This window comes from Grammomys surdaster, unplaced genomic scaffold, assembly GCF_004785775.1.
Source record: "Grammomys surdaster isolate TR1022 unplaced genomic scaffold, NIH_TR_1.0 150, whole genome shotgun sequence".
Taxonomy (NCBI): domain Eukaryota; kingdom Metazoa; phylum Chordata; class Mammalia; order Rodentia; family Muridae; genus Grammomys; species Grammomys surdaster.
This window is the reverse complement of record NW_021604608.1, coordinates 6,786,679-6,798,015: the sequence shown is the minus strand read 5'-3', so window position 1 is coordinate 6,798,015 and position 11,337 is coordinate 6,786,679.

Below are 11,337 nucleotides of genomic sequence, written 5' to 3'. Positions count from 1 at the left end.
GCTTTAATATGTGATGGTTTATTTTGATTCATCAATAATTAACAGCAGATAGTCTTGAGACTTCTGGATCCTGAAGATCACCAGATAACTGGGAGTAGGTGTCATCGTACAGTAATACCATGGTTGTATCTGTATATCATGTCTGTCTTTTTAGGATCTTGGGGCAAGCTGCAAAATGTGCAGCTGTGCATTCAAATGATTAGTGTCTAGATTTTGGTCTTCTTAAGATCCTAAATGCCTCATGGGCTATAATGCATTTTGTTTAGACTTATAAATAAGATTATTAGACAATACCATTATCTGGATGATTCAAAGATGCAAGACAGTTGCTTTCCAAGTATGTTAATATTTAGAATGGTTTTAAAGTAGAAGAAGGAATTTTTATTTTCTGATAATAGCATCTCACCCTCCCATCTCCTCTAGACAGCCTGGGTTTCTCAAATGTTTGCATTCCACTCACAGTGTCTTTCGGATTCCTCTGTGGTTCCAGAATCAAAGATTCTATTGTTTCTGTTAAGACTGTGGATTCCCTGAGACTAGGAACTAGGTCTTGCTCAACATTTAGCTTGACTATTTCCCAGAAGTTTAGGCAGTAAAAAAAAAAAAAAAAAAAAAAAAAAAATCTAAGGTGTCAACATGTGGTAGAGGGAGGCAGGTAGCTTGAAAATGAGTGCCCTCTCAGAAACAGACACTCTGCAATCAGGCCACCCAGGACCAAGTCCCAACCTTCCTGCTTAATTCCTTTGAGCCCTTACATAAATGAAATGAACACTGAGCATCTGCCTCCATTTGACAAAGGAGGGATAACAGTAGGTTTCCTTTATAGGTACTGTGTCGCTAAAGCCTTTAGAGCAGTAGTGGATAAGTTAGATAGACACAACCATGCATTTTTATTTTAAATGGCTCTCTGTTTTATATCTGTGGTTGTCTTATGATTTTCTTACATTTTCTGGACTAAAGACTGATTTCCACAGTGAAATCATGTTAGTGGCTATAACCACCTGCTTGTTGAAAATCAAAACTTCTCTCTCTCTCTCTCTCTCTCTCTCTCTCTCTCTCTCTCTCTCTCTCCTTACCTCCCTCCCTCCCTTTCTCCCTGTTCCCTGCTCCCTCTCCTATTCTCATTGTATTTGTATAACAGCAACCCCTAACCTTGTACAATTCATCAGTTGAAGTCAGGACACTTGATTTTTTTCGCTCCAGCAATATTGAAGAGAAAGTAACATTTACCAAATGTCTGTGTGGTGCCAATCCAATGTCTGCCTCTTGATTGTTCATGTGGACAGTGGTGTCATCTCTCTTTAAGTTCCTTGAATCATCCACAGCTAGGAAACATCACATGCTAGTTCCACCTCACATCAAAGAGAAAGTTGTCTTCTTTGCTACCCTATTATCTGTTTGTCTTCTGTCTGATATCTTTCTCAGGGTCTCAGTATGCTCTTTCCCCATCAGTTCACTGATAACCAGGAATATCTCCATGCCATTTTCCCAGCAAGGCATGCCTCTTACAAACTTTTTATTTTTTTCTGGATTCTAGGCCTTGTAGCAGAGGACCCATGAATGGATAGCTAAGGCTCTGGCAAGCCACTGCTGTTTTCTTTTACTTGTTTGTTGGCATCCACACAGGATTACTCAATACCACACTAATCAAGTGATTGGGCACCCTGCAAAGCAGGGGACCAACATTTTTGCTTTGAAAGACTATTCATTCTATGAGATTCTTTTAAAGCAACCACTCATACAACTGATGTGATGGAGATTACGTCACTGAGTGTCTGTACATATGCATAATTTAGGAATGAGTCTGCTTTATATTTTGAATTACACATGAGGCAGGTATCTATAAATATCTTTGTGAGCCTGGATATATTTATGAGATTAATTAAATCTATTTTCAAGCTTTTAACTGATTCCCCACCCTTGCTCCCACAACACACTCACTATTGTTGTATTCACCTGTGGGACGTTTGATTGATTCAATGTCCAACTCTAAGACTATAAGAGCTTTCAGTAAGATACTCATAAAATCTTACACAAGCTAAGCACCTGGCATGATGCTAGGCTAGCTTTTGAAGCTTATCACAACATTCTTATAGAACTGTGTCCTAAGAATTTGCAGGTAAGAACAGTCCTACGTATGTGGCTACACAGGAGAATTTTTTGATGTGTGTTTGTTTGTGTGTGTGTGTGTTTGCTTTTCAATGGAGTCTTTCTGTCAGATATGTTTAGCTTAATTGAAAATTTTAGGGTCAATTTCTTCTGTCTTTGCAGGGAAGGAAGCCCAGACAGTTCATATTTAAAGGCTAAGCATACCGCTTCTTCACATCCCCCCAAAAAAGTTTTTGAGTATCACATGACAACCACAAATTAAAAAAAAAAACTTTACGCTTGATTTCTTGCTAAGGTATTATCAAAACTCAAATGCAGTGAGACTATTCTATAAAGTTACTTCCAAGCTTTGTAATGTATTTGTGAACCATAAATGAATTTGATGTTTTGATGTGAGTCTCATTCTCAATATATCTCACTATATGGATGCAGATATTCTAAAATATGAGGAAAATAAAACCATCCTGGACTCCAGAATAGTTTTTGGCCTCCAGCACTCCAAATACAAACTTTTGAACCTATAACAGGCAGAGTTCATGTGAGGGAGAAGGAAGTTCATTCTGCCACCTTTGACACATCTAAAGTTACAGTCTGGGGCTATAAATAACGACTGTAGACATGGGTTAAAGAGACAGATTCCTTGTGGTTAGTTTCCCAAGTGGAAAGGTGTTTACCTTTCTGTTCCCCGCCACCTTTTTAATGGTGCTGACATTGATAGTACTGCAAAAAGGTAATACATAAACCATTCCCATGCACATCATTTCTACTCCCAGTTTATTTACTTATTTCCAGTTCTGGTTACTTCCAGAGTAGTTTTGTGATGTAGCGATTCCAAGAAAACTTGAGTGCGTCTGAACAACTTAACTATTATGTTTTCCCATTGAGCAAAAAATTCACCTGCTTGGGGAAGCTTTGTTTTTAATTTTTAAAATATCTCATCTTTGATGACTTTTCCTGTGAATGCCCTAAAGGACACTCAACACCAAAAAATGCGACTTCAGGCTGAGTTCTTTCAGTGTTCCACTTAGCAGCATTTTCACTGTCTCTTTGCTCATGTGCTTTCATAAACGTGCACAATTAAACAGTTGTGGGTTCAAATCTTGCATTGCCTTTTCTTTTAAAAACTGTCAGGATTGTTTTCAGTGCATATCTTTTATGTATCTCTTACACACTTATCGATGACTTCATGTTCTGAGGACTGTTTGAGCTTCTCGTGCCTTCTCTGTGTAAAGGTAGCTGGGAAAGAATGTGGACTACAGTGTGTAGCTCATGTTTACTTTATCAACATGGTATTGGAAGTATAGGCATATATTTTATTATATATTCCCCAAGTAAAGAGTGACACAGAACTTGCTGGAGCTAAGCACCTTGAACCAGAAAGAAAAAATGGGCATGGAGAAGTGCCCACTGCACTATGACTCAGTAGACATTAACTCATACTTTATAAGAAAGTCAAGGCTCAGAGATTAGTTCAAGGGCCATTGTCATTGAAATAGCATGGGCAAAAAGGAATCATGTTTCTTTTGTGTCTCTGGTGCTTCTGGCTAGGTGTGTGGTCGAGATCAGGGGAGCCAACACATTTTGAGTCCATCTGGTTCTGATACTGCTTGGGAAAGCTTCTTCTTAGTGGTGTAATTAGTATATATGGATATATGATTGGCTTACTGGGCCCAAAGTAACCAAGTTTCTTCTTTGAAAAGTCATACCATTCACATCCGATCTGAAATATTACAACTGAAAACACTCTTCTTCCTTTCTCACTAGGTTGCACTACAGTTCATGAAGCTGGGGTTGTTAGGTGTGGTTGTGATACTGACCATGGTCTAACTGACACATGCATGTAGCCAAAGACTATCTCACATTGCCTTTGCTCTTCTAGGGAGAGAAGGTGTGACGATATTTGACAGTTTTGTTTTCTGAGACATTTGCTATGGACTCACTAGATGATGTCTACCAGATGCTTTGGATCTTAGCTGTAATAGCTGTAAAACTTAAGCCGTAGTCCCACAAACCTGTTTTATTGGGGGGCAAGTGTGCTTAATGGAATTTTTTTTTAAGGCAGGCTCTCACTATATATAGCCTTGGCTGGCCTGGAATTCACAGAGAGACTCCTTGAATACCAAGATTAAAAGTGTTCACAACAGTCTATATTCAGTCTTTTCTTCCTCCCCCTCTTTTTTTTTCTTTTAAATCACATACTTTCTAAGTGAGAGGAGATTAAGAATTATACATTTTAGTTCCCAGTCTAAAAGAAAGACCAATATAAAGGATTTTGAGTGGCCCCAAATTTTGCGAAATTCCTATAGCTGATTGCATTTCCAAACAGAGATGAACTGTCTATTGGAAATTGATTCTGTTATTGATGGTGAAAGGCAGCAAGGGCATCTATTTGTTGAGGTCTATTCAAGATTAGATGCTACATTGAAAGTACTTTACTGAATAGGCTTGTAAGAGAATATATTTGTAGCATGGAAAACATCTTCAAGACGGTTTGCCATGTGGTTTAGATAGATGTGTTTTACTCCACTCATTGCTTAGAGTCACCATGCTTGAAATGAGACATTATTCCACCTTCATTTCCTCTGAGAGTGTACTTCAATTGGCTGGATCAAACACTCTCATTTCACTTTAGAGGTTGATCTGCAAAGAAAGGTGCATTCCTTTAAATGGTATTCAAGATTAAACTTGTAGACACTTGTAGTAAGACTTCCTTTAATCAAAGCAGGGTTCCATGTCCAGGCTGTGTTCTTTGAATTTCGCATATATACAACAGTCTTTGCATTTTATGTTCATATGTGTGGTGAATTTACTTTCTTCCTCAACCCAAAGGTGATTTATGAGGCATTTTTAGATGCCTAACTTACATGACTGTTGGCCAGAAAAAAAAAATGTTCTTTTTCTGCATAACCTGGTTATAAGATCAAGATAGAATGAGACAGAACTTACCAAGAACATCATTTTCTCCACAATCCATTTGCTTATTCTCAGGAAATTTTCTTACATTTACTAAACTTCAACAAACTTATCAGGAGAGTCAGCAGAACAAGAGTATTCACTTCTATTGTTACTGTAAACAGTGAATGGGAAAATCCACATAACTGCTCAGCATAGTGTTTGGTACATAATCCCCCCAAAAATGCTAAGCATCGTTTCTTTCTTACCATTAAATTTACTGTGTGCAAAGACAAGGACTATGAACACACACACACACACACACACACACACACACACACCACCACTACCACCACCAACAACAGCAAAAACAAAACAAAATAAGGAAGACTTGGAAGATTTGTTTGTTGAAACATTGTAGGATGAGTTCAGAGAGGCAGGGGACCTTGCCTCATTTCCCATTCTTTAGACTTATGATGCCTGTAGGCTACCATGGAAACGTCTAGGATTAAGGTGGCATTATTGTGTAGAGGACTGAATGAGTGTCTCTGCCAAGCAACAAGCAAACAAATCAGGTATACATTCCATAAGTAGTTCGTAGATGAAGGTGTTATTTGAGGGGAAAAGAATAGAGCATACCTTGTTTTTTTTTTTTTTCTTTTTTGCTTTTTTTTCTCTCCTGGATTTAATTGACTTCACAGAAACTTAGGACCAGAAGTTGAAACCAGAATTGTTTCTCTGTGTTTGCCCTTTTGCGGGCCATTCCTTAAAGTTGTCAATAGTTATGGCCAGAATTTCCAAATGGGAAGCCACTCTTTACATGCCAGGGAGCGTGGCTTTCTGAAATAGATTCTGCAGCCGAAAAGAACTCTGAGTGTTTTCTGAGGAGGGCTGACCTCCTTTCATGCCACTTACTGTGAATTAAAGCTGCAAGGGAGAACTAGTTTGGGCATGTGGCATAGCACTTAGCACCGCGGCTGCCAGGGAACAAGATTTGTGTTTCTAAGGAGATACAACAAAAAGGAGAATGCTTTAAGAGCCAGCGGCTGTCAGAGTGTAAAAGTATCTATGTTGAGAAAGGGAAATAGAAGCTGAATTAAGTAATTTTATACACACGTTACAGGGCACCCTTCTGCTAGTAATTCTTAAATTCAAAAGCAAATAGTTGTGACCACAAAGGGTTTAGTACATCTCAGCTGATCTAAGCTTGCAGACTCAAACTGGCTATGATCGGTACTGACCTGAGCCTTGCACGTGATTTTAAGATGCCCCGACTCTTGTCTGTTATTTGGTTGAGTTGTATTAATAACACGGAACAAAGAGTGACTTGTCAAGCAGAGGCTCGGGCAGCTATTTGACAATATATTCTGAGTGAAGACGGGAGGAAAGTTCTGCTTCTAACAACTAGAGTACCAAAACAGCTCTCACCAGACTCTTTAAACGGCCAGATCAACCTCTTCGCAAATGTTCTCTCCTTTACTGGCGTGGTAGGATGTCCTGGGATTTAACTGGATGAAGTATCGCCACAGGATAGAAATCACAGGGAGAGTGTACCAAGGAAAAATTACAGTACTGCTATATTTACCTAGTGTCTCTGTACTAGGGTTTTATTTTCCACAGTTGGAAAGGGAACCACCTGTCTCCACTGCTGATGTCAGAGAGCTCCCTCGAGACTCAGGCTGTTGGAAAGCACATGATACTGTACATATTTGCTCTTACGTCCATATCTGGCTGAGATCAGGTTTCACATTTGTGTCCTATTGTGGAATTCATTGAGCAGTGACTCCCAGGTGCTCTCCTACGTCATTGAGCTCGAATGAATTAAAACGTAGCTGGTGCAAGCCCCTGCTGTGAGTCCTGTCTGGACTGGCCATAGGAGTATCTGCACTCCAGCAGAATGAATGACATGGATGTTGGGACTGTCATCCATGGATTCAATTTTGAAAGTGAGTAACAGGAGGCAGTCTCTCCACACCTCAGACCCACTATGCTGCTGGTATGTAGGAATTTGTCTCATATCTAATGACGAGAACGATTTTTAAAAATGACATAAGATCAGGAGTTTGTATGTGCATGCTATTATTATTATTGTTGTTGTTGTTTTGCAGTAGGATATGATCCTAGAGCATCATGCATGGTTGTCAAGTACTCTCCACCAGGCTATACCCCCCGGCCTTTATGTGATTTTTACTGAAGAGACAAAAAGAGATTAAACTGCAATACATCATTCTTTGCAAGAATATAAAGAAATTGTTACAGAGCAAATGAATTCTGTAAGCTAGAAAGACTGAAAATTATCAATGTGCATTTGTGGCAATATACTGCATTTTGGTTTTGTTTGGTTTGGGGGGTTTTGTTTAGAAGTGTATAACTCAGCAATTCAGCTCTTTGTGGCTGGAAAGAATTAGATCTTTTAAATATAACTCCTTAAAGAGATGTGAGGGCCACTATATTGCACAACTCCAGGAGGTACCATTTATGTCGTAGTCAGAGTCTCACACTGAAGATCTCCTGCTGACTGTATGTACAGTCTCAGGAAATATGACCCCATCATCATTACTCAAACATTGCATAAATATAGAATTGTTGCCCACAATTGCAGAAGGCTTGCCATTAGTGAGGTAGTTTATTATTTTAATAGGGCCATGAATCTGAATTTGAATATCTCTACCAACTTGCAAATTATATAGCTATTATACAAAATAGGTAGGAAAAATAGTCTGATGATATGAATTACATTCTTGGGCCACGTCAGATCAATGTCTTAGGGACCAGTCCCAGGGTTCTTAATTCCCAGCCTTCCTATGATGTATAATTTCAATTAAATTTATGTTTGAAATGATGCTTGGTATCTTATGCTCAAGTCCTAAAAATAGAGCAAATGCGATGGGCTAAGACCCCTCTGTTCATCTAATCTTACCTCTAGGGTAGAATTTCCCCTGAACCATTTAAAGTGTTATAATATATGATTGATATTAATTAGTTTTCTGTAAAGTACTGCACTCCTCAACATGAACTCAACTAGAAATAAATATATTACCATGAATTAAGGTTTTATTAGTTGAGAAGAATTGGATGAAGGCATCTATGTGAAATCCTAAGTACAGACATCAAGTTGAATTAATGGCAGCACTGCTCAGAGATTAATTTGACTACCGAATAAGAAATAGTAGACTGTAGCATTACTCTGTTTACTGAATCATTTTTGGCATCAAAAACTAAAGCTTATATTATAGATGTAGCAACAGGCTTTCCCCCCACACACTTTGGAAGAGAAAAGCGGGTGCATTTTATAACTAAAGAGAATGATAGCCTGTGAAGACACAAAAGCTGTCTTCTGGAGAACATTGCATGCTGTGTATATCCCACACTGTGTGTACTTAGTGAGCTTTGGTCATCTTCTGCAACCAAACAGAGTTTTAGAACATGATCAGTTCTAGTTTCTACAGTCCCACTTTCAGAATACTTGGTCATGCTTTCATATTTGCATCTCATTATTATGTATGTATTTTTAAAAAGGTGTGGAGGGTGCTGAAAAGATTTATAGGCTTGCCCCAGGGATATTGTTGAAGGGATTCCTAATGATTTTGAGGAAGGATAGATTATGTAGCATTTAATACAGGCCCATTCAAGCACTGAGCAGTGTTGGGGATGAATCTTTCTAACTTAATAGATGTAGCGCCCCCTGGAGTTGTGCAGGGATGTTGCAGCCATGCTCAGCTGTTCCTTTTCATTCCCCAAGTCCCTATTCCCATAGTTCACTGATTTGATTTTTCATCTCTGCAATAACCTGAAGACTAAATAAAGGGTTTGCACTGTTGAAGAGGAATATTATACACATCACACATGTAATTTAAAGTTTCCTAGTAACTGCCTTTCAAAAGGATAAATTTAATTTTAATAAGATCTTTTATTTAACAGGGTACATCCAAAAAATTTCTATCAACATGTAATCTATAAATTATTAATGAGATAATTCACATTCCATTTCTTATACTGAGTTGGAAATCATGTTTTATGGAATATTTCAATTTTTGAAAACTTAAACTCAGAAGATGGAAAACAAATTATAATAAGATCCTGCTTGGGTCACTTTATCAATTGCAAAAGTAACTGTGTGACTGATAAGAGATTTCCCACTAGTGTGAATGCTAAGACAATCTAGTTGATAGCCTATTGGGGGCAAAACTGACTTTGAACTGCATTGTTCTGATACTCTGGCTTTGCTTCTCTACCTGCCTTCTATGTCTGATTCATGTGTCATGAATATTCTTGAGGGTCCCACATTGGCAAACTCATGATTTCTTGTCAGTTTTTTTGCAGTATTTGGTTGCTTCTTAATATAAAATTTCTTGAAACTCTTTGGACCCAGATACTTTTAATGGCCTGCTTGAAGATTGGAAATAGATGGTCTTTCCAGAGGCAGAGCCAGGTCAGGTTTCCAAATCAAATATTTTAGTACTTTTATCTTTTTAAAAAAATACAGGGGCTTTTTTGTTTGTTTGTTTGTTTTTGTTTTGTTTTTGTTTTGTTCTGTTTTCCTTTTCTTTCTGTGAGCAAAGAACTCAACAGATACTAGGCACATCTATCAACTGTGTTACTGAGGCATTCAGAGAAAGTCTGTTTAAGACAGGATGTGAACAGAGCTGGGCTGGGACTGTCTTCTGCAGCTTGATGCATGTCTCCATCCCTTGATTCCTCTTTCATTGTTTCTTTCATTTAGATGAGGAAACAAGGCAAACATCAAACTCTACTTTTGCTTGATATTAAACTGATTTTTTCAGATATTTGTATGTGAATAATAGGTATTATTATTGATTATATGTATACACTAGTCACAGGACCAATAAATGCCTCATTTAACCCTAATGCCAATCGTGTCAAATAGGTATCTTCATTGGAATTTGTATGGATGATGCTGGTACTCACTGGAGAGCTCACAGATCTACAGAGTGTGATTCTCTGGGCTATTTCTAGGGAGAAGGAGAACACACTTTCAAACTAAGTCAAATGTCACCCTTAAATAATGAATTTTGAGGCAAAGATAAATGTACTAAAATATTTGATTTGGAAAGATTCTTCTTTTGTTACATATAACACTTAATCACATCCATAATCAAACAACAACAAAAACAAACAGACAAACAAACAAACAAACAAACAAAGATGTAGGAAGTTATGTGGTTTGTCCAAGGTCGAACAAACAAACATCAGGCCTTTTGGTTCTAGTTTCTTTTCTGTCTCACTCCTAGCTTTCTGAGTGGTTTAATGACCTAAGAAGGTAAGTTGAAATTTGATTTTTTCTTAACAGAAAGCGAACAAACTTAAACATGGTGGTATAGAAATATTACTGTCTTTTTCTTCTCAATATATTTAATTCTTTGCTGAGCTATAATGTCATTAATTAAAGTCAACCCTCATCAAAAGGACTGAGATAAATTCATTTCCCCTAATTAATCACACCCATGTAACCAGAACAGACAGCAAAAAAGAGACCATGTAGAGTTTGCCCCAGTGCATTCTTGCTTTCAGGCTACCTCCTCTAACTGCCACCAAGTGCAGCCAATTCTGTCCTCCAGCTGCATGAGTTAGTGGTCCATTTTGATGTCTTATTTTTGAAATGGAGTCATGGAGATTATAAGTGTGTGTGTGTGTGTGTGTGTGTGTGTGTGTGTGTGTGGCTAGCTGCCTGCCTTTGCTGTACATTATAGTCGTGGAGATGTGTACTTGTGGGTATGTGAAGTTTATTTATTTTCAATTTCTCAAGTATTTGAGTCTTAATACTCAAATCATAATATTCAAAATAGAAAAATGGAAGGAATATGTTTATTTTCCATTAATTATTATTTTAAAAGTTTAGGGGGGGATTTGATAGCTTTAAAAGCAACGTCACACAGCTGAGATATGGTTCTCGGTACATGACACATTCCAGCAAACCACTGGGAAAAGCTCAAGGCTTTTATTTACATACGATGAGGCCCTAGGTGATAAGCTGAAGGAGACAAAGAGCACACAGACTGAACATACCCAGAGCAGCGCTCCAGGGTGGACTGTCTATTTGGTGCTTTGTGAAGCTGAGGGAAAGGTTAGGTGTGGCCTATTTTTAGGTGTTCTTCATGGAAATAAATCTATGACTATGGAGGATAGGAAGTTCCATCTTGAGAGTAGAGGCTTTTGTTGTGAAAGGGGGTGAAGAAATAACCAATCTGCTTAACTGCTTGTACAAAGCATGACCTGGAGACGACAGAAAGGCATAGAATACAGATTGTTTAACATGGAAAATCTCATCAGCCCCTTTCACAGGCTGATTAACAGACACTGAACTTTTGTTGCAGC